Raw genomic sequence first — 23,572 nt, 5'->3', positions numbered from 1 at the left:
AAACCAGCGCACTCCTCCACCAGTAATCCCTTCAGTCACAAGGAATGGTGCAGTATACTGGGACCAGTTACAGAGACCTACCAGAGTGAGCAGCTGTGGAGGGGGTTACTGGCAGGAGCAGAGGCCTGTGATGGAGGGCGAGAGCCTAGCAAATACATTCTTCAATGTCTCCTCCTTCCCACCAGCCTCCTGCCTGCCTTCCCCAAGGTTCCCTTGCTGCCCTGCGGCAGACACTCCTCCCGACTTCTCGACTTCTCACTTGGTTTCCATCCTCCGACCTGGTTGTTCTAATATTCTAACCACTCCTGGCCAGTCTTCACTCATCACTTTTCTTCCACCATCTTAAATGTCCTGTCTCAGATCCTGTGGCTGTTCTTTCTTCTCTTCATAAACTCCCTCTCCCGCTCCCTCTCCCTCTCTCTCTCTCTCTCTCTCTCTCTCTCTCTCTCTCTCTCTCCCGCCACCTCTAAGCAATTTCATTTCCCACAAGACACCCACCATAACCTCCAAGGTGGTGCTGACCCAGAACTGCATCTTCACTGTTGACTTCTTGCTGACCTCTCGCTGACCTCTCACTGACCTCTCACTGACTTCTCGCTGACTTCTCGCTGACCTCTCGCTGACCTCTCATTGAATGCTAACCCCACTAGTCATCATATAATTTCTCACAGGAAAAATGTGAGTGCCCTTAGCACTACACATCCCAAACAAAATTCATTCTCTTCTCCCTCAGACTCTTGTCCATGTTCCCCCTTCATTAACCACAGGCACCTTGACTTCTTTGCCTTTACAAACTTTTGCTACTCCACGAGTGGTCCAAACCCTGTGGAACAGATGTCCTCTGGGAACTCATTAGAAACACGAAATCTCAGGCTCCAGCCAGCTGACTGACTCAGAACATGCACTTCGAGAGACCAAGGTGGCCGATATTCACGGTATGATTTAGATGTGCTAGCTTACAGCATGTGCTGCAGCCATTCCTCCTTCCACGTAACACTGGGATGAATATTCCAACTCAGAGGCATGGCATTCAGGTAACACTGGGATGAATATTCCAACTCAGAGGCATGGCATTCAGACAATTCTGCAACTCGCAGGAACCCCTCTACCCATTCACCGCCCTGGGCTCGAGGATGGTGTGCTGACAGACTTCCTATTGTTTTTAAAAATCTTCCCTGTCCCCTCAGTCCTTCCTGCCTATATCCTTGGAGCACTCTGAAAGGCAACCAGATTACCCTTTTGTGAAGGAAAGAAAGAAAGAAAGAAAGAAAGAAAGAAAGAAAGAAAGAAAGAAAGAAAGAGAGAGAGAAAGAAAGAAAGAAAGAGAGAAGAAAGAAAATGAAAAGAGAGAGACGATTTGGGATTTCCAAAATGAGAAGACCATCTGTCTGAAAAAGCCCCAGTTTATGTTTGTCACGGGACACCCTGTAGAATACAGAACACTCTACTCAATTTTATCAGGATTTTTATCTCTGAGCCTCAGTTTCCTCATCTATGAGGAGATTATAGTAGCTCCTTTATAATGTTTCCACTTATAAAAGTGGCTAAACGTGTAAAATATGCCCTCCACATGGAAGGTGATCAAATATTCACGGAATGAAGAAAGGAAGTTATTTAACATATCAAAGCCTCTGGGGCGCCTGGGTGGCTCAGCCGTTAAGGCTCAGGTCATGATCTCATGGTTTTGTGAATTCGAGCCCCACATCAGGCTCAAAGCTGATGGTGCATAGCCTGCTTAGGATTCTCTGTCTCCCTCTCTCTCTGCCCCTCCACTTGCACTGTCTCTGTCTCTCTCAAAATAAATACATAAACTTAAAAAAAATTATTAAACATATCTTTAAAAAAAAAAACATATCAAAGCCTCAGTTTACTCAAATGTAAAAGGAAGAATGCAATACAAGGGTGACTAAATGTAGGCTCCCCAGCCCCGCTATCATACCCTCCCACAGTTCCCACACACGCTCACATACATGCACAAGCATGCACTTCAGGCATGCACAACCCACATGCATGTGCACGCGTGTGTGCAGGCACATGCACTCACACACGTGTACTCGCGCTCATACATGCACGTGTACATGTGTGTACACACAAAACAGCCACAGGAACTCTGGCCCCTTTCCCCTGATGTCTCCCCCATAGCCTCCTGCTCTCCAGATTCATTCACAGGGCCCATTATAGAGCATCTACTGGCCTACCCACTGCTATCCTAACCCTCCAGCCCTCCTTCCACAGCGGACACAGTGATCATTCCAGAATACAAGACTGAATTTTCTTTTTTTTTTTTTTAATTTTTTTTCAACTTTTTTTTATTTATTTTTGGGACAGAGAGAGACAGAGCATGAACGGGGAAGGGGCAGAGAGAGAGGGAGACACAGAATCGGAAACAGGCTCCAGGCTCCGAGCCATCAGCCCAGAGATCATGACCTGGCTGAAGTCGGACGCTTAACCGACTGCGCCACCCAGGCGCCCCACAAGACTGAAGTTTCATTCCTGCTTGAAGTCCTTACACTAGAGCCAGGCCAAACCCACTCTACATCCCCAAATGTGCTGTGCGGTGTCAGGCCTCTGGGCTTTCACACACATTACGTTTTCTCTATTGAAAATCTTTGGCTCCAGGGAGCTAACTCCTACTTGTCAAGACTCAACTTAAGCATGGCCTCCTCTGGCTTTCCCTGCTGCCTCCCACCAGAGTGGCCCCTCGAGGCCCTGAGCACCCGTAGCAAGAGATGCGACACTCTTGATGTCACACTGTCCTTCTATCCTTAGACTGTGAGGCTTCCGCTGAAAGGGCGGGCCTACACCGGCCCAACTCCATCTTGTTCTGTGTTCTTCACCTTGACCACGCCTCCTCCCCTTGAGTAACCTCCTGCTCACATGCCTAGCAGGACTCGGACCCCTCCCCAGCCAATCGGCTGAGGCCACAGCCATTACCTCACCAACTGCCCTAGGCCCCAATAAAACCTTTGTCCCTTTTGAGACTTGGGGCCCCCCCCCCCCCCCCATCTCACTGCTGCGGTGCAGGTAGGGGATTGAGCTCGAGCTAGCTCGAATAAAGGCTCTTTTGCTTTTACATCGGACTCAGCTCCCTGGCAGTTTTGGGGGATCACGAATTCTGGGCATAACACCGCCAGAGCAAGGACCCACCATCTCTGACTGCGTGTTTCCAATCCACCATCCCAAAGCAGGGAGCACAGTGGGTGCCCAGTAAATGCTGGTTATTAAGTGCTGGTCCCGGGAGAACTTGAGAAACACTGCTCCCCAGCCCAGCCCACCCCCCACAACCAATCACAGTCCCAGGAGACCAGGGTTCCACCAGAAGGAGCACACAGCCTCCTGTCCCCGGTGACTAGGGAACAGGACTAGACACTAGGACACATTAGGTCTTATCCCTTGAGTTGGAAGTGCAGAGCTGGGGACAGAATCCACGGAATGAAACTTGCAAGAGGCCAACTCTTATGTCTGCACCACTGCACCCAGACTGCCTTGGCCCAACCCCTAGGCCCCACCTCCCTGCAGCTCTTACACACATTTCCCTCTGCTTCCTTCAAAGCAGAAAAACAACCACCCTTTCCAAAAGGCAGGAATGTTGGGGGAGGCGGGATTTGCTTGCCCAGAAATAAAGATCCAGATTTCCTTTCCCAGTCGGAGAGATTTCTCCAGACTGGGCATCGCCACGAGGGCAGCGCACCCCCAGGCCTCAGGACAGCAAGTCTGACCGAGATGCCCCACAAGTGCCCGCATCACAGGGACCCTGTGGTCAAGGATGTGTGAAAGGAGCAGTGTGGAATGGAAACGAGTTCTGCCCACAGCACTGCTGCCTGAGGGAGAAAACAGTCCTGTCCCTCACCCTCCTCTGTAACAGGTGCCATCCCTGCAGATGTCACAGACACATCAAATTTACATTAGTTCAGGGAAAGCCTGCGGCGGACAGGTGCAGTGCAAGGAGCTTGGAGAGGCTCAACATATGAGACCTGACAGGACCTCTGCCCTCAAATGTCCCTGAGCTCCACCCTGGGTGGGGTACCAGTGCGGGTCTGAAGGAATTGGACAGCAGTTCTTGCCGTGGGGAAGCTGACATCTCATTGGAGGCAGGGCACGAGGCCCACTCAGAAAATAAAGAAGATCACAAGGCAGGATGTAACCAGGAGCTAAACTGGGGGCATGGACGTGAGCTGCTCTAGAACTTTGAGAAGAGATGAGAGAAGCTATGTGGACAGGGAATATCAGGAAGGTTCATGAAGGAACACCTAGAAGGATGGATGGACAAGGTGGAAAGGACATTTCAGATGGGGAAGAGCTCGTGCAAAGGCACAGAGAACGGTCTGTCGTGGTGCATCTGTAGCAAAGACATGGGTTTCTGCTCATCACATTGGCTATGGCTTATTTTGACTGATGATTCACTTTGAAATCAGCCCTGCCAGGGCTCTATGCTGCCTAGAAGCCTAGGCGGGTTGAGCCATCTTCCTGCCCAGCCATGCAAACAAACCACAGAGCATAGCCAAACCACGGGGAGCGAGTCAGACAAGGAGAGGAAAGTCAGCTTGGGAACAAGCGTGCTCTACTTCTTAAAAGTCCAAGGAGGAAACCTTGTCCTTCCAACCTGTATGCAACGACACCATCTGTGCTTAAAAACACTGAAATTGACGCTAGTGGGAGAGATAGCTGCAGAGAACCGGGGAGAGCTATTCAAAGATTTGTCAGCTTATTTATCCGCCTAGTCTTTCATTGGCTTCACTGATCCATCGAAGTTCCCTGCAAGATGAAATACCCTGAGCTCTGTGGTGGGCAGCTTCTAAAATGGCTCCCAATTCCGCCTGGAATTGGTGCTCTGCTGTAGCCCCTCCCCTCAAACGTAGGCTGGACCACATTTTCATACTTCTTTTTTGTTGTTTGCTTTGTTTCGTTTTAAAGTTTGTGTTTAGTTATTTTGAGAGAGAAAGCATGAGTGGGGGAGGGGCAGAGAGAGAGAATCCCAAGCAGGCTCAACACTGTCAATGTCAGGCCCGATGTGGGGCTCGAACCCATGAGCCACGAGATCATGACCTGAGTTGAAGTCAGACGTTTAACCAACTGAGCCACCCAGGCACCCCTCATACTTCTAATTAGGAGAAAATAGTAGGAAAGTGATGAGATGTCACTTCTGAGATTGTATTTTGTCTTGCTCACACTTTCTCTGACTCCTCTAGCTTGCTCGCCCTGACGAAGCCAGCTGCTACACTATGCGCTGCCCCTCAGAGAGACCCACATGGCAAGGACCTTCTGGTGGCCTCTGGCTGATCAATGAGCTAAATCCTGCCAACCACCATGGAGTGCACTTGGAAAAAGATCCTGCCCAACTAAGCCCAGAGGTGCCTCTGGCCCCAGCTGAGACCTTGACTGAAGCTTGTGGGGCCCTGAGCCTGAGGCCCCATTCGAGCCATTCTTGACCCACAAAAACTGTGGGTCTTGTTTTTTGCCACTAAATTTGGGGGTCAGTTGTTACACAGCAACAGATAACAAATCCACTCTCCAATCAGGTCTTCGGTGGTTATTAACGAGATCATATGTGTGCCTGAGCTGATACAATCACATACAACTAGAAATGTCCCCTGAAGCTAAATCTTTTCCCCCAAACTCACTGTTAATTAGCGTGTCTCCCAGTAAAGTTAGTGCACAGTTTTCAGATTGTCCAACTTGAGAATTAACTTACGTGTGTAGAAAAGGATGGGGGAAGCTGGGAGCTTTACATTATGCTGACGTATGCTGACTCTTTCACATCTAGGCAGACGCTGCACATCCCTTTGGAGAAAATCTTCCTTCTCATAGGAGGCAGAGAACCACCTGTTTCCAGAGAACAGGCACCCGCAGACTCAGGTGGGGTATATTCAATACGTCTAACAGCAGGTGTGGGCATGAGCGCTGACCAAGACAGGTGCCAGCCGATCCATCACATCCCAGGTAAGCCCCTGGTCCTGAGGACAGGGTGTGCCAGAACTCTTGGAGGCTTGACAAGCCTTTCCCCCTCTCTGACATTCTGTGACAGGCAGCATTCTGGAAAAAGGGAGTGCTGAGTGCCAAAGGAGAGCCCAGCTGGCTTGTCCCAAACCTGGCGACATGGACAGGATGGTCGTCTCTGAAGATCAAATTAGGGAAAGACACCAAGGGCTCCAAGGAGGAACCCACCAGAAAGTAAAGAGGAAGATGCTGTTTGTGTGCTTGTTTGAATGTCTGTCTGTTGGAGGGGAAGTCATCTGGGCTGGCCTGAAGGAGCCAAGGGTCATAGAGGAGGCAGGGAGCTCCAGTCCCTTCTGTCCTGGCTTTGCAGGTAAGTGACTAAACTTATGAGTGTGTTCCCACAGGGCTAAAACTTAGAGCCCAGCATGGGACCTCAGGAATTCAGTTCTGAGCAGATTTGGGAGGTGAGATCTCCAAATTAAGAAACACCCAGCACCTGAAGAAACGGGTCTTGAAGTCATGGGAGCTCAAAACTGGAGAAAAGGACTTTTCTTATTGTGGTAATATATACACAACATGAAATTTACCATTTTCACCATTTTTAAGAGGACAATTCAATAGCATTAAGCATATCCACACTGTTTTGCAATCATCACCACATCCATCTGCAGAACTCTTTTCAGCTTGCAAAACTGAAGCTCTGTGCCCATGAAATAATAACTCACCACCCCTCCCTCTCCCTTGCCCTTCATAACTACTCAGTCCTATTCTACCTTCTGTCTGTACGAATTTGCCTATTCTAGGATCTTCATATAAGTGGACTCATGTAATATTTATCCTTCGTGTCTTAATTTCACTTAACATAACGTCTTAAGGTTCATTCATGTTGTAGCATGATCAGAATTTCATTCCTTTTCAAGATTTATTCTGGGGCGCCTGGGTGATTCAGTTGGTTGAGCATCTGACTCTTGATTTTGGCTCTGGTCATGATCTTGTGGTTCGTGGGATCAAGCCCCACTTGAGATTCTCTTTCTCCCTCCCTCTCTGCCCCTCCCCTGCTTGTGAACACACTCTCTCTCTCAAAATAAATATTTTTTAAAAAGATGTATTACTATTATATTGTACATATATAGCTGACCCTTGAACAACACTGGGGAGTGGGGTGCCGACCCCCTGCACACACAAAAAATCTACATATAATGTTTACTCCCTTAAAACTTAGCTATTAATAGCCTACTGATGTCCAGAAGCCTTACTGATAATATAAACAATCAAGTAACACATATTTTGTGTATGTATTACATACTGTATTCTTATAATAAAGCTGGAGAAAAATGTTAAGAAAATCATGAGAAACTTCATTTACAGTACTACATTATATTTATTTTAAAAAAACTGGGGTGCCTGGTGGCTTAGTCGGTTAATTTTTTAAGTGGATGAATTGTATGTAAATAACACTGTGATAAAAAAAATTAAAATGAAAAAGTGCTCCTATTTTAATAAAAAATATTAAGAAAAGTAAAACTTTGTGGTTATTTTTCAAGACATATTTTGAAAAATAAAAAGTGGCAACCTTATGTGCATCCCAAATTTTTTTCAAAATGTTCAGGGCTGAAAATCTGACAAGCCTGTGCATTATCTATAGTTATATATAAATTACTCCAAAATTTAGCAGTTTATAGGAAGAGACACTTATTACTTGATAATTCCTGTGAGCTGGGAATCTGGATGGGCTTCACTGGGCCCTCTGGCTCAGAGTATTTCAATCAAGGTATCTGCTGGGATACCTTGGTATCCGAAGGCTTGACTGAGGGAGGGTTCACTTCCAGGCTGACTCACATGGCTCGTGGCAGGACTCAGTTCCTCTCAGGCTGTTGGACTGAGGAAATCTGGTCTTGCTTTGTGAGCCTCTCCATTGGGCAGCTCACAACATGGCAGCCAGCTTCTAGGATAGCAAGCAAGTGAAGGACCAAGAGAGGGCAAGACAGAACCAGAGACCTTTTAAAGGCTGCCTTCCACAGCCATCAGTCTGAATATGGGGGAGCCAGGTTTGTTGGGGCAGCAGACCTCCTCCAGGATGACAGGAGAAAGGGGGCAGAGGCTGGGAGCCACTACTCCTACCTGTGTAGTTATGCGGATGGAAGCTGAGGGGGGTGGTTCTATTTTCTTCTAAAATTAGGGCAGCGGCCAAGAACAAAGAGCAGGTGATACAGTAGGAGAACTGAAGGGAATGGAGAGCTTCCAAATAGCTGGTGTGGGGAAGCGGGGACAGACACGAGCACAGCACCACACGGGGTGCTCCAGCCGGGACCTGAGCCTGGAAGCTTTAAGCTCCAGATAGGCTACACCCCAAGGCTCCAGGCAGTTTGTGTCCAAAGGAGGAGTCGGTACTGAAATCCACCCCTTCTTCTGAAAAAACCACCTTGTGTGCGGCCAAGGCCCATACGTGATCCCAAGGGGAAGTGGGCAGCCACCAGGAACCTGAATGTGGATGTTCTGGGCAAACGTGAGCTTCACCTGATGCTGAGGGGCTGTGCTCTTGACGTCCTCCATACACAGATACGGCCACGCGGCTCGGTGAGCTATGGCCCTGCGGTGCCCATCCTGCAGGGCCACTCTGCCCAGGGGCTGCCGGCCCTCTCCAGAACTGGATGAGCAACCTCTCTGTCAGATGTCCTGGGAAAGCAGATCCACGCACAGGAAATGAGAGGATCTGAGTCCCAAGCTGCAGTAAAACGGCATTTCCTTTCCTCACTGAGCCTGGGACAGGTCTGTCCCAAAGGTGAATTCAAGTCTCCACTCTCTCTCCTGCTTGAAGGCCTGGGTCCAGCAAAGGCAGAGAGGGCCCTCTCTTTGGAAGAAAGAGGACGACCGTCACAACTCTGCATGGAGGCCCATGCTCCCAAGGACAGTCTGGTGACCCTAAAGAGCCACCATTTCTCGTGGAGGGATATGCAGGACGCTCTGCATCTCACGGCCCTCCACTTGTCCGGGCCTCCGGTACAGCCCTATTCAATATGTCAGCCTGATCTCAGCCGCATTGCTGGGCATGAACAGAAAAGCTTCCCACCTGCAGGGAATAGCAGGAAAGAGAGCAGTGTCCCATTTCCCAGGCCAGGGCAGCCTCATACTGACAAGGTGTGGAGGCAGAGCCAGGACCACCAGGACCACTCTTACACGACAGCATGCTGAGTGAAGCTCAGGAGAGGCCAGCCATGCTGCGAGGATGGAGGCGAGGGCCCTGCATGGACAGTGGGCGGTGAAGTTGACTGAAACGTGGTTTTACACTAGCGGGGAAACTGCTATGAGTCACACGTACCGGTCAAACAGTGGCAAGCCGGTCGGGCATTTTGGTCAAGACCAAGGCACAGTCGACCCATTTGTACCTACTGTTGGGTGTGGCCGGCACTCCCTGCCCACATCTTCTAGCCCAGGCCCTTTCAGATCACCTCTCAGCCGGACCTTGGCCAAGCCAAGTCCTCCAAGCCAACCATAAAGATGAGTGTAGGAGCTGGCCGCCTCAGAGGCTGCACATCTGCCCTTCTCTCCACCAGAACCATTGCTCACCGAGGAAGAAGCAGGCGTTAAGTAAGACCCAGAGTCCCAAGGCTACCTCCACATCTAGTAATTCAGAATTGTTTTGAATAACCAGATCCAATTTCTAAACCAAGGCAGATTCACTTTGGGCCCTCGTTTTAGATACAGCCAGAGACTGTGGAATTGTATAAAATTTCTGGGCATAGGAGACTCCATTTTGAAGCTCCGTTTTCTTTTCCAACTAATGAACTCTTGAACTGGCCCAGAAGCAGCAATAGCTTTACAAGCAGTTGCTCATAACATTTCAACACAGTCAGACGCCTGGGTGTCAGTTAAGCATCCAACTCTCGATTTCGGCTCAGGTCATGATCTCACTACTCATGAGTTTGAGCCCCGCATCGGGCTCTGTGCTGACAACTCAGGGCCTGGAGCTTCCTTCAGATTCTCTGTCTCCCTCTCTCTCTCTGCCCCTCCCCTGCTCGCGTGCTCTCTCTCTCTCTCTCAAGATAAATAAACATTAAAAAAAAAATTTCAACAGAGCAACTGGCATTTGGGTCATGTGAGGTAGGTAATGTTAATACCAGGGATAGTTTCATTTGATAGCACCGATAATAAAATAATCAATAACAGTAATCAGAAGTGGCTTAACCAGTCAGCACCAAATTAGAAGGGGTTTTTTCTTCTCTTCTTTATCTAAATCACGTCATTACTCCTTCCTTCCTTCTCTTAAAAAAAAAAAAAAATCCTTGCTTTCCCCCCATGAGCACTTTTCTGGTTACTCCAGACTCTCTGCTCCCCAAACTGCAATTCTGAGACCCAAAATAAAGGCCTTTGTTCTTTTTCAGTTTTGCCTTTTTTTTTCTTTTTCTTTCAGTTGACAAGACAAAGGTGCTCTGGTCACACCACAGCCCAGGACCTGAGACAGACAACACACTGACCTTGGGGACACCAACATTCTTTTCTTGTCCCCCCTGTAGCTGTGGACTGAAAAATCAGCCCAGCCTTGCTGTGTTCCTTGTGCCAAAGGAGTAGGAGCCAAAGAGAAAACAGGCAGGAGAGAACAATTTTGAGCAAGCTATTTACAGGCAGATTCACTTTCTTGCTTTCAAAACCTGAGCTATAAACCACCAGAAAACTGCAATTTGCAATCAAATGGCAAACGCTCATACTTATGGCTGGGGGATGTCAGCTTCCTGAGGATCTAAAATGGTGGGTACGACATGGGCTTTAGCCACCAACAAGTAGGAAAGAGAGAGGGCCTGGGGCTTGGCACAACCGTAGGGGGCCTTTTGTGTGTAAACGTAGCACCTAATTTAAGGCACGCACCTGAGTGGTCATCCACCAGCCCAGCCGGAAGGCAGAGCCCAATTCTCCGCTGCTCCCTTTTCGGCAGGAAGCCAGGACTCCAGGCCCAGCTGTCCCAGGCAACAGCCATTTGCTGCATCCAGTCAAGGGGGCAGCAAGAAACCACAGAAATCTAAAAGGGCAGAGAGAAAGTTTTCAGTCTAGGGGCCGGTGCCCTGACACCAGCTCGTTTACCCCTGCCCTGACCCTGGATGGGAGGCAGGATGGCCTCATTTTACAGGGGAATATTCATCTCTTGTGTTCAGAGCACTCTTGGGGATTTTCCGAGCGAGCAGCGGGGAAGGAGCTGGTCCAAAGCGATACCGTGCTTGCCCGGTCACTGTGGCCGACTGGGGCCTCAAAGAACCACTCTGGTACCAGCGACCATTGCCCTTTTGGAGTCTCCACACGCCCCCTTGTGGCCACTGCGCGCCCCTGCAGCTTCTGTCGCTCGGGTCACAGTCCCCGTTATCCCGGCCACACCCGGGGGTGCCGGAGACAGATGTGGCCCGGCGGGAGGCCCGGTCAGCCTTCCTCCCAGAGGCAGGTCTGGGCTGACTGAAGCACCATCCGGTCGACCGGGTGCGTCCGGGGCTCCAGACACAGGTGGAGGCGGCGGCAGCGCGGGAGGAGTCGCGGGACGACCTCTGCCCCTCCCCTCCAGAACCGAAATCCGGGACGGCCGGCGCCCGCGGGGCCTAAGAAGTGCCTGACGCCTGCCTGGCGGTCGTTCCCCAGTTTCCCGGGAGGATCGGTGGGAGGCCGCGGTGCGTGAGCTCAGGGAGCTGGGGGAGGCAGGGGCCGCGAGGGCTCGGAGGGCGCCCCGGCCAGGCCCGCAGCGCGCGCGACTCCCCAAGGCGGCCCTGAGGTTCCGCGCCCCCTTACGGCCGGCGCGGTGCGCCCCGCAGGGAAGAAAAGGACAAGAAGACGGAGAAAGGGCCTTGCCTGGTGACTGTGTTTGTCTCCTTCGTCCCGACTCCGCGCTACTTTGCCCGCTTGCGCTGAGACAGGCTTGGGGAGGCAGTGCCCCCTGGTGGCCTCTGGCCGTCATGGCGACTGTCTTCTTCCTGGGCACCACTCGGGTTTCCCCCAGGTTTATTTTGTCCTCCTGAGCAAGCCAGTGCTTCCAGCCAGTCACACCTTCCTGGGGCGCGGGGGTACAAGAGGGGCACAATAACAACACAAAATAGCTTTGTTCTGGTTCAACCCCACCTGCAGAATTGTGGATACTGTAGACCGCGACAGGTTCCAACAATTAGTTCAACATACCCCAGGGAGTCTGGGCCACCTTGTGACATAAGCTGACCCTTTCTCTGTCCATTGGTCTCCCTCTATTCCCAATACTCAGCTCTGACCTTCAACATGGCCGCTGGCGGAGGCCCTCAGGGATAAAGCTCTGGTGCTCTGTGCCCCCTGAACTCAGCCTTACTCAAAAGTTGTCCTTTCCCTCTCACCTTAAGTGACTTCCCTTAGGACCCTCATGCAATTAGCCAGTCAGTATTATTCCACTGCCTCCCATGGGTCTCAAATTAGAATACCAAAACTAAAACCCTTGCTATATTGGCAAGGTACCTTTTTTTAAATTTTAATATTTTAAACCAACAGTGCTCTCGAATACTATTTTTTACTGAGAAAGTGCTAATTGGTTATAGAGGGGAAAAGCAGAGAATGAGGACATCTGGATACCAGCCCTAGTGGTCACCAACCGACTTTGTGATTCTGGAGGTCTTTCTGTGCCTGGCTGGTCACCTGTTAAAATGGCAGGTAGTGAGGACAGAAGCCTGGAATAGTAGGGCCTGTGGTGTTCATATGGGGAGAGGGAAATGGAGATACCTGGAGAAGGAACTTGAAAAGGAGACAGTAGAGCAAAAGACGACAGAGTGGACATCATGGTGTTGTTTCAGCCTCACCCACCCCAGACGCTGAGCCCTGTAGTACATCGAGGATCTGGAACGGTGGGGTGACCAGGGAGGTGCTCATGAAGCCAGGCGTGGCCCTGAGGAGAGGGCGCAATAGGTGTGGCAGGCATCCAACCCAGACCTGGCGGAAGACATGGATGGATTTGTCCCCAGACACATGAGTAAAACTCCTGAGAACTTTCAGAAATGCCTGTGTCATTTGGGGTGGTGGTAGACACTGAGGTCCTATAGTTGTAAGGGACCCTGAAGTTGAAGAAATAAAGCTAATGGATGGACCCCAGATTAGCTGCTCCTGAGGATACGCAGGGGACACAGTCAGGTTTCATCTTGATCACTGGAATCCTGGTGCCATGCATATATACATCGTGCACTTTGCCACCCTCGGAATAGAACCAGTTTATTCATCAGGGAAATGGTGGAAGGGCATCAGTAGGGAAGTCTGGTGCCCATAGTTGGACATGGCCCCTCAGTGCTCCCTGCTGGTCTTGGAGACCCCAGAAGGCAGTGATGAGGCAACAACTGAAGAGCCCCCCACAGGCTGCTGAGCCTCTACACAGGTCTAGAGATGTGTCCAGATATTCAGGAGGGAGAAAAATACAAACAGCTTTACCCAAGCTTGTGGAGATTCCTGATCACTCCATGTTCCTTGGAAAAAGGATGCCTGAAAGCACTCTATAAGTCTCCTTTCTCGGGCCTTAAGTTTCTCGGACTGTCTTCCTGGAGACTGTGGGGAGCAAACGATATCAGATGTGCCAGAATCTGGGACCCTCTCCAGATAGGAGCAGGCAAGCTGGATCCAGCAGTTCCTGAAGCCCACTAGATCCATCCTGCCTTTCCAGTGACATGCTCCAGTAAATCCACTTTTGTGCTTCAGTGCAAGAGAGTAGGATTTTTCTTTACTCATAACCAAACGAGTCCTCTTGCGATACGAGAGCTTGCAGAGACTTCACAAATGATTGGATGTGGGCCAACAAGAGGGCGACATCTCAGGCAATGGCAATATGAAGCGTGATTGATTGGGAGGACCCCGGTGCTCTTAAGAGCGACAGAAAAATTAGGTAGTTGGAGTACAAGTCTGTGCTTCTGAATTGTCGGTGTAGGCTGATCCAATAGACTTTAGATCACAAAAGGTCTGGTTTTACGCTTTCATCTGGCAGGTTAGTCTCTCTTGCAATCACTAAACCCCTCCCACCCTTGCACTTCAGATATCGGAACTCCACACTTAATTTTGAAGTGTATTGGGTGCCTGGAAAAAAAAAAAAAAAAACCACACACACACACACAATAATGAAATTCTACCCAAGTCCAAATGGCATGAATTAGCTACACACAAAGAGCAGAGGCCCCTGTGGATTGAGGATTATTAAACATGAAGTATGTTTGTCAGGAAAAACCTTTGTTTATATAAACAGAAGAAGCACCACCATGGTAACCCTGCTTGGTTTGCTCTGCAGCCCATAAAGGCCTCCCCACCAAAATCCCGCCTCCTTTTTCACTGCTAGCCTACATTTTTTAAAAACATCTCCAGCCAAAATTCCATGATCTGCCTGCTTGGTTTCCAGGCTCAGAAAATATCATTTTAAAAGTGCTGGGGAACTGGCTGAAACCACTGCCAAAGCTTCTAAATGAAAGCTCATTTCTCACACACACACACTCTCACACACAAAGACACATTTTGTTTGCCAACTACAGTATGCTTTTCCTTTTTTATGCAACCCAAGTTTCCTTGGGCCCCACAGGCCTGCTGGGCCAATGAAATAACCTTAACATACGGCCAGCAGTAACCCACATTTGCTCTGGGTTTTTCTCCCACCTGCTCACAGAGGGCTTTGGTCTCCAAGGTACTGTTCCTGAGTAAGAGGTGTACTTCCACGAGGCCCTTGAACAAAGCCACTGCTTGACTATGCGGCGCAACCTCTCTCTGTGGTGGTGTCCACCCACAGAGCTCCCCCAACACCTCTATACTCTGCCCGAAAACCAGGCCACTTGGTGATGTGTGGTGAATCTGGGGAGAATCCCCTATTTTCCACTGTGTTCTTCTCAATTAACGGACCCCAAACCAGGCTGCTGTGCTCACTGTCTTATCGTCTTGTTGACATTTTTAGCAGAAGATGCCCCTGCCTTCCAAAGAACCCAGCCACACATCCAAGGGCTGGCCCACGTCGGGGCACCTGGCTCTTCTCCGGCAGCTAAGCTCAAAGTCATCCTGTCTGATCCACAGGGCCTCACCTGAATAGGCTTCTGGGGGACCCAGCCCACCCATTCTCCACGTCCAAACACATCTGACCCCTGTGGGGATCCCCGAGTGGGGATCGCTGGTCCACCTAACAAGAGAGGCCATTAGGAATGCAGCGGTGACAGCCGCCTTCTCGTCCGCCGCCTGAGGCAGAAGATCCAGGCTCAAGCACTGGGGAAAGGATGGCTCTACTCCGAAGAGAACAATAAATTGACATCAGATCATTTTCCAACAGCTTTTCCCACTTCTTCACATTTGCCACATTGCATTCTACATTCCAATTTCCAAAGGGACAGGAGCATGAATAATATAAGAGAGAGAAAAAAAAATTAACTGGAATCAAGAACTTTATCATTTTCAAGCATGAGATTTATGGCTGAGCATCAGGTATGGCTTTTACCCAAAATGTTCTCCTCAAGATACCAGGGAAACCAGACCTGCACGGACATAGTGATGTTGCAATAAATTGAGTTAAAGTCATTTATTAAGTTTGGTCAAATTCCGGGTTTTTTTTTTTTTTTCTTGGCTTGCTATAGTTTTTGCTTAATTTTTAGAGTTCTGAATTTGATAGAGAATACATAGTTTCTTCTCTCTCGATTACCTACTTCCCATTCATATTTCTGGTAAGTTTTACCTTCCATATGCTACATGTATTACATATGTTACACATAGTACAGGATTAAAAGTCCTTTCTTACACATTCTCTCGAGTAACAAGTGTTTAAGAGCTTGAAGGCCCCAGTTCATTCTCAACTCAGGCTTCAATTCACACATTTCCAACTCAACCCAGGGTAGGTGGGAGCCAAAAATGACTTTTAGAGAAGGGCAAATTGGCTTCCCCTGGTGTGTTTCAGTCCAAGCTTCACACCAAGAAAATGATGCCTCTGCTTAGTTCTAGCCCCAACCAAGGAGCAGGAAGAGAAGGTACACAAATTTCTGCATCAATCAGGCCTTTTCCATCATTACTTTCTTCAAAGTGTATATACCGATACCAATTCCCACACCAGTGCTGGGTGGGGGGGGAACAAAGGCAATAGGAAATGTAGGTAAAATTAAATTTCCTTCTAACTTGCAGCCCATTGACAGATACTTGAGGCGGGCAGAATATGACCTTCTTCCAGGGACTCCCAACTGTCTTGATTTTAATGCTTTGCTAGAGGGAAAAACAACCTGAGCTTGACAATTGCTAGGCCTCCAGGGTTCGGAGTCTTCTTTAGTATATCCTTTCGGGAACTTCCCCTTATCTTTACTTCCCCCAGTTCCCAAGTATGTAATCAGTCACTCATCACAATCCCAGGGCAGCTCTTTCTGCCCATGGGTCCTGTCCCTGTGCTTCAATAAAACCACCCTTTTTGTACCGAAGATGTTTCAATTCTTTCTTGGCCATTGGTTCCAAATCCCAACACTTCAGACCTCGTCATTTCGGTGTCTTATGTGGGGCTTTGAGTCTTCTTGTCTGGACTTTGAGCCTTGGTGCAAATTTGGTGAGTATTTCCTCTCCTCTCTCTTTACTTTCATTTCAGGGGCTTTTCAGGGAGTATGGTCTTTTTGGAACACTTTCACGTCGTTTGCTCAGGCTGCAGTCCTCTAACCCATGGCTACTCTGTGGGGAGGAGAAAGCCTGCTTTTTGGCTGGAAATTAGTACCCTGGCCGGAATGGTAATAAGACCCAGAAACTTGATGCCTCTCTTTGTTTCTGTCCTTATACAAAAAGTGGTCAGTCTCGGTCACAGGACAGCCACCAAAGTCACAAGGATGGCTGCCAATCTTAAGACTCCCGTATGAGGGTTGCCTGGATGGCTCAGTCGGTTGAGCGTCTGACTTCAGCTCAGGTCATGATCTTGTGGTTCGTGAATTTGAGCCCCGCGTCGGGCTCTGTGCTGACAGCTCAGAGCCTGGAGCCTGCTTTGGATTCTGTGTCTCCCTCTCTCTGCCCCTCCCCCGCTCGTGCTCTGTTCCTCTCTCTCTCTCTCTCTCTCAAAAATAAATAAATGTTAAAAAAAAAAAAAAAAAGTTTTCCTCCTCATTGGTCTAATGTGATCCCCTCCACATCTCTGGTCTAGCCGCTTCTGGTCCCAGGGGCCTCCACTCAGAGCTGACCAATTCCCAACCAGGACCATTTCCTAGGAAGTTGGTTGTAAAGACATGTGTGGGAATATTGCCTAGACCATGATGGATTTCTATCTTTACTGTTTCCTGTCAATGTCCTCTACTGACTACTTAAATTACAAAATTGGGTAATTTCACCTTGTAAAACTTTTCCAGTGTTTTCCATGGGTTAAAAACAGTGGGTTCTTACACAGCCTTCTCAGCAAGGCAAGCCAACATGCAGCATGGCCTTCTCAGCAAGAATTCTTTCTCGGCTGTCGGCCCCAAACTCCCAACATTTCCACATCACCACCAAGCAATTAACTCAGTTCTGACGCTGTCTACGCAGACATAGCATCAGATTCCACCGGGACTAACCTCACTCCAGGTGCCAATTGCATGCCCAGGCTGTCATCCATACTTCCAACAAGACTGGCTATAAATCAGAGGTTCCCACGGCCCCTTCCTTGGGTTTAATTGATTTGCTACAGCAGCTCACAGAACTCAGGAAACCCATATACTCGCTAGATAACTGGTTTATTAGAAAGGATATTAAAGGATATGAATCAATAGCCAGATGATGTGATACCTGTACATAGGGCAAGGTATGTAGGGAGGGGCACACAGCCTCCCTGCCCTGTCCGGACACACCACTCTTGCTGTACCTTCGTGTGTTCGCCAACCTCGAAGATCTCCAAACCACATCCTTTTGTGTCTTAGGGAGGCTTCATCGCATAGGCATGAGTAATTCACTAGCCATTTTGACTGATTCTGCCTCCAGCCCCTCTCTCCTCTCTGGAAATCAAGGGGTGGAACTGAAAGTTCCAGTCATCCAATCACATGATTGTTTCCCCTGGCAACAAGCCCCCATCCTTAGGTGACCCAGGGACTTTCCATGTCACCTCAATAACATAACAAAGGACATTTAACAAAAGAGATAAACTTTAGGACATTTCTCACTTAGGAAATTCCTGGAATTTTAGGAACTCTGTGCAAGAAACTGGACAACCAAATATGTATTTATTATAAATCACAGCACCACAGCATGCAAGGTATTTTTGCTCTTATTATTTCACTCAGAGTCATATCTGCAGGGCACATAGTTAGTGCTCCTTCCTATACCATGGTCCAAACAATAGACTTAAGTAGGTGGGTCCATGAATATAAAGAGATAAGAAGTTATTGAACCGATGTAATGAATGTCTTCCCCTCCAGGGAGACAGAGAGCCACGAGGTTGTACAATTGATGTGGTTTGAAGTGGGGCTCAGGAGCCAATGGCCAAGAGAATTCTTGAGACATCTTCAGTGCAAAAAGGGTGTTTTTATTACAGCACGGGGACAGGACCCATGGGCACAAAGAGCTGCACTGGGATTGTGAGGAGTGACTGATTATATATGATCTAACTTACGGAGGAGAGAGTGACGTTAGGGTCCCAGGAAATTGAGTCTATAGATTGCTGGAGATTGCTTTTTTCTTGTAAATCGTTAAGATAGTTCAAGTTGATGGAGATTCATGTCCTTCAAAACTGTGATCTCTATCAGTTAACCATTTGTTTTTCCCTTTGTTCTTGGGGAGTCAGGAGTGCATGAGGAATGTCACACATATCCTACCCAAGGGGGGGTGTTGTGGTGTATTAGCTTGTGCTTTGTCCTCAGCTTGCCTTTTGCCGTCTCACCACAATGGACCCAATGAAGCTACGAGATCTAAAGACTAAAGACTGTTTCTTACAGTGTGTGGACTTTTGCCACCTACACACAGATCATCTTTGATGATTGTTAAAAATGCATATTCCTGGGCCACAACTCCACCCGCTGAATCATAATCTCAGGTATTGACCTAAGAATCTGCATCTTTTAATGGGCTCTTCGGACATGTTAAAATTTGAGAGCTACTTTCCCAAGGCCGAACAGGAGACATTGTGTCTAAGGGAGACGCGGTAGTCTCTTTTTGCAAAATTGTGCTCTCCTGGGAAACAGTGATGACCAGGATACCAATCAGGTCCTTTAGGAGTTAGAGTTGTACGGCTTTAAGCCCCAAGTTCACATCACCTAATGGCACAAAATCTCAAACCATGAATGTAGAAAGCAATCCTGGACTGGTTAATTCCTAGGCACCTCACAGAAGTAAATGCAGACCTTCTCTGAAGAAAGAAGGCACTGTTATGCCCAGAATTCGTGATCCCCAAAGACCACTAGGGAGCCGAGTCCGATGCAAAGCAAAGAGCCTTTATTCGAGCTAGCTCGAGCTCAATCCCCTACCTGCACCAACGCAGCGGTGAGATACCAGGGAAAGAGAGCGAGTTTCAAAAGGACAAAGGTTTTATTGGGGCCTGGGGGCAGTTGGTGAGGTAATGGCTATGGCCTCAGCCGATTGGCTGGGGAAGGGTCCTGGGGAAGGGTCCGAGTCCTGTTAGGCAGGTGAGGGGGGGTTACTCAAGGGGAGGAGGTGTGGTCAAGGTGAAGGACACAGAACAAGATGGAGTCGGCTGGCGTAGGCCCGCCCTTTCATTCCCCCCTTGTCATGTAGCTTAGGGACCCAATCATGGGACCGGCTGCATTTATGGTGACAAGGGGAACAGAGTTGGAGGTTTACGCAAAGTTCTGGGAACCAAGTGTCCCTGGGGTGGCTCTGGGACATCTGATTAAGTATTGTCCCCGAGCTGGTGTCTATGATCTGCCAGGTGATGTTTTGGGGGCGTGGGGACTCCCGGCAGCATGAGCAATGACAAGCAGATTTAACAGAGTTACCAATATTAGGTAGGTCAAATGCGCTGTAGCTTGAGCTTGAGCGGGTTGTGTTGGTCCCGACTGATGGCCCATCGTGTGACAACGTCCTTCCGGATCGAGGAGGGGTCTGCTGGCTGAGCGTGGGTGTGATGGACCCAGGTCGCGATGCCGTCTACCTTGAGAGCGGTGGGGGTTGTCAACACCACGATGTAGGGTCCCTTCCAGCGCGGCTCGAGACTCTCTCGGTGGTGCCTCTTGACGTAGACCCAGTCTCCCGGCCTGTACTGAGGAGGTGTCGGGATTGGGCCAGCCTCGTAGATGGCACGGAGGCGCGGCCAAATGTCCTCGTGCACCCTCTGGAGCCCGCTCAAGGAAAGAAAAAGTTCTTGAGCTTTAAACTCAGCAAGAAGTTCAGCTCGAAGGCTGGGAATAACAGGGGGTAGCCTGCCAAACATGATCTCGTAGGGAGTAAAACTCAGAGTGTAAGGAGTGTTTCTAACCCGGTAAAGGGCGTACGGTAGGAGAGTCACCCAGTCCCCGCCAGTCTCCATGGTTAATTTGGTAAGGGTCTCTTTTAGGGTTCTATTCATTCTTTCTACCTGTCCTGAGCTCTGGGGCCTATAAGCACAATGTAATTTCCAGTTTGCCCCCACCGCCTTGGCTACTGCCTGTGTTACCTGCGAGATAAAAGCTGGTCCATTGTCTGATCCTACCATGCAGGAAAACCATACCTGAGTAAGATGTCTTCTAGTAGCTTCTTAGCCACTGTCTGAGCCGTTTCATGCTTGGTTGGGTATGCCTCTACACAGCCAGAGAAGGTGTCTGTAAATACCAGGTCCTTGTGTAGTGCCTCGTCGAAGATGGTGGGTGAATTTTTGAATCCGAGGTAGCCGTGTCCAGGTGAGTTGCCCACTGTAGCCCTCCTCCGGATCATGCCACTCGAAGGCGAACAAGGGTTGGCTCTGGGGTGCCAACGGCAGACTGAAGAAGGCGTCCTTTAAATCTAGTACAGTATACCAGACCCTGGAGGGCGCCAAGGAGCTCAAGAGAGTATATGGGTTGGGAACAGTTGGGTGTATGTCCACGATCCTCTTATTTACTTCCCGGAAGTCTTGTACCGGTCGGTAGTCATTTGTGTGAGGCTTTTTGACCGGCAGTAAGGGGGTGTTCCAGGCAGACTGGCAAGGAACTAGTACCCCTAGGCTTCGTAGTCTCCGGATGTGTGGCTGGATCCCCTTCCGGGCCTCCTGAGACATGGGGTATTGTTTGATCCTTACCGGACTCTCTCCTGGCTTGAGCTCTACCAGGACTGGGGTCCTATGAGTGGCTAGTCCCATCCCCCCTGTCTCTGCCCAAACCGAGGGGAATTCTCGTAGCCATCTGTCTATATTATTCTCTCGGGAGCGCCTCCTGGTGGAGGAGGTATTCATCCTCCAGTTTCATGGTCAGGACCTGGATGGGGTGGCCCTTGCCATCGGTGACCTGAGGCCCCCCTTGTCTGAAAGTTATCTGAGCTCCAATCTTGGTCAGTAAGTCCCGTCCTAACAGCGGGTAGGGGCATTCTGGTATTACCATAAAGGAGTGGGATACCCGGCCCGTTCCCAAATCTACTGTTCTTTGGGTAGTCCATGAATACTGGCTCATACCAGTTGCCCCTTGTACCCAGGACTTCTTGCTAGCTAGTTTTCCTTGTGGGGTGCGGAGGACCGAATGTTGTGCTCCGGTGTCGACAAGGAAGTCAATAGGGGTCCCCTCCACTTTAAGAGTTACCCTGGTTTCGGGGAGAGGGTCCGAACCCTGACTCCCCTAATCACTTAGTTCATCCAGCTCTAGGACTTTTACTCGATCAGTCTTGCTTCCCTTCCCGCCGGCTCTTTTTGGACAATCTCGGGCCCAATGCCCTATCTCCTTGCAGTATGCGCACTGATCCTTCTGCAGCCTCTGCTTCCCCCCCTTGGTGGTGCTTTTACCTTTTCTTGTGTCGTCTGCCAGCTGCCGGAGACGGCGGTCTCGTTCCTCGGGGAAGTCAGCAGTGGTAGCTAGTAGTATTCTGGCCAGGTCTCGAGTCTGCTTACTGCTGGCAGCCACCATGGCGCGAGCCTGCTTGTCCTCAGGAGGCTCCCGGTTATTATATACCTTTTCGGCTACCACCAGTAAGTCCTGCAGACTTTTTTTCTCCTAGTCTATCTATTTTCTGTAATTTTCTCCTAATGTCTATGGCCGATTGGTTTACAAAGGCCATGATAACAGCTGCCTTGCTTTCCGGAGCCTCTGGATCCATGGGGGTATAGGTACGGAATGCCTCCATGATCCGTTCTAAAAAGGCAGCCGGAGATTCATCTTTTCCCTATTGTACATTTCCTACCTTGGCCAAATTGGTTGGCTTTCTAGCAGCCATTCGGAGACCCCCCATTAGAGTCTGGCGGTAGACCCGGAGCCTCTCCTTACCTTCTGCCATGTTGAAATCCCACTGGGGCCGAGTTAAGGGGAAGGAGGCATCTATCTGAGCCTGGTTGGTGGTGGGATTTCCGTCTGCGCCTGGAACTAGTTTTCGGGCCCCACTGAGGATTCTTTCTCTTTCTTCAGTCGTGAACAGGACCTGCAAAAGCTGCTGGCAATCATCCCACGTGGGCTGATGGGTAAAAAGAACAGAGTCTAATAAATCAATAAGCCCTGCCGGTTTATCAGAAAACTTAGGATTCTGAGCTTTCCAATTGTGGAGGTCACTAGTGGCGAAAGGCCAATAGTGATGGGGCTGATTCCCCTCCGCGTCTGGGGGTCCGGTGGCTCGCAGGGGCAGAATAGTGGAGTCGGCGGCGGAGGCGGATTGCCCCCTCTGAGCCCTTTGTCTGGTAAAGGGCGGGCTTCCCCCTGGAGCCTTTCCGCCTCCCGCTCTCGGAACAGCGTCTGCCTCCCCCGGAGGGGGAGGATGGTGTTCTTCCGGCATCCTAGAGGGGTTATACGGGGGAGGAAAAATTAATTCTTCTTCAGTACCCCCCTGTAGGACAGGGTAGAGGGGTGCTGAAGGCTGGGTAAGATTTTTCCTCTTCTCTGTCTCCTGCAAAGCAAGAATGGGTTTTGGCTCCGGAGGGAGCAGGGTTAGGAAGGGCTTAAGCCAAGAGGGTGGGTCTTCTACAAGGTCCTGCCAAGTGATAATGTAAGGGAGCTGATCAAGATGGCCCGCCTTAGGCTGAAAGATGATACTCCTGACTCGGTGGATGGTAGGGAGGTCGAAGGTCCCCTCTGGTGGCCATCCGACATTGAAAGTTGGCCACTCGCTAGAACAAAAAACTGCAACCGACCCTTTCGGACTTCCACACTGAGGTTGTTAGCTCTTCCCCTCACATCCTTAAAGTGATCAATCATAATACTTAGAGGAGTAGTCTGAGTCTGTCCCATAACGTCCGTCCAGTGAGAACAAAACAGAGAAACACAAAAACAGACAAACAGAGGGCCCCTAGAAAGTCTTCCAACTCCATGGAAGCAAAACTGCAAGCTAGCTTAGACCTTTGAGGGGATTCCACGTCCCTCCAGAAGGGAGAATCGGAACGTCTTCCGAAACTCCCAGCCCGTGGTCCTCCAGTGCGTCCACTTAGACCGCGTCGGGCACTACCAGAATTCCAGAAATGAGCTCACACAGAAAAGACAGAACAAACAGACACTAACCGTGGCCAGTCAGGCTCTCCGGGTCGGGGGTCCCTCGGGGTTCTTGGGGATCCCGGGCCAAGCCCCCAAATGTTATGCCCAGAATTCGTGATCCCCAAATCGGACTAGGGAGCCGAGTC

General features: G+C 49.7%; 1 protein-coding gene and 1 long non-coding RNA gene across 3 annotated transcripts in view; one reads left to right on the top strand and one right to left on the bottom strand.

Annotated features, from left to right (window-relative positions):
* Positions 1 to 10,947, bottom strand: part of GKN2 (gastrokine 2) — a 322,064-nt gene extending 311,117 nt beyond the window's left edge. Inside the window, exon 1 of the mRNA XM_040458669.1 lies at positions 10,801 to 10,947. The gene's annotated coding sequence lies outside the window, so the exon portion shown is untranslated. The remainder of the gene's footprint in view (positions 1 to 10,800) is intronic.
* A 182-nt stretch (positions 10,948 to 11,129) lies between these two features.
* LOC121019310 (uncharacterized) lies at positions 11,130 to 15,453 on the top strand. 2 transcript variants are annotated; one of them, XR_005785528.1, is made up of 2 exons: positions 11,130 to 11,585; positions 14,846 to 15,453. It is a non-coding gene; the product is annotated as an uncharacterized LOC121019310 (long non-coding RNA). The 2 variants fall into 2 exon arrangements; XR_005785527.1 differs by having other exon boundaries at positions 14,843 to 15,453.
* Positions 15,454 to 23,572: the final 8,119 nt, after the last annotated feature.

This window comes from Herpailurus yagouaroundi, unplaced genomic scaffold (assembly GCF_014898765.1).
Source record: "Herpailurus yagouaroundi ecotype Mexico unplaced genomic scaffold, PumYag 221, whole genome shotgun sequence".
In the NCBI taxonomy this organism is placed as follows: Eukaryota; Metazoa; Chordata; class Mammalia; order Carnivora; family Felidae; genus Herpailurus; species Herpailurus yagouaroundi.
The sequence above is the reverse complement of the archived record's forward strand: the minus strand, read 5'-3'. Positions and strand labels throughout refer to the sequence as shown.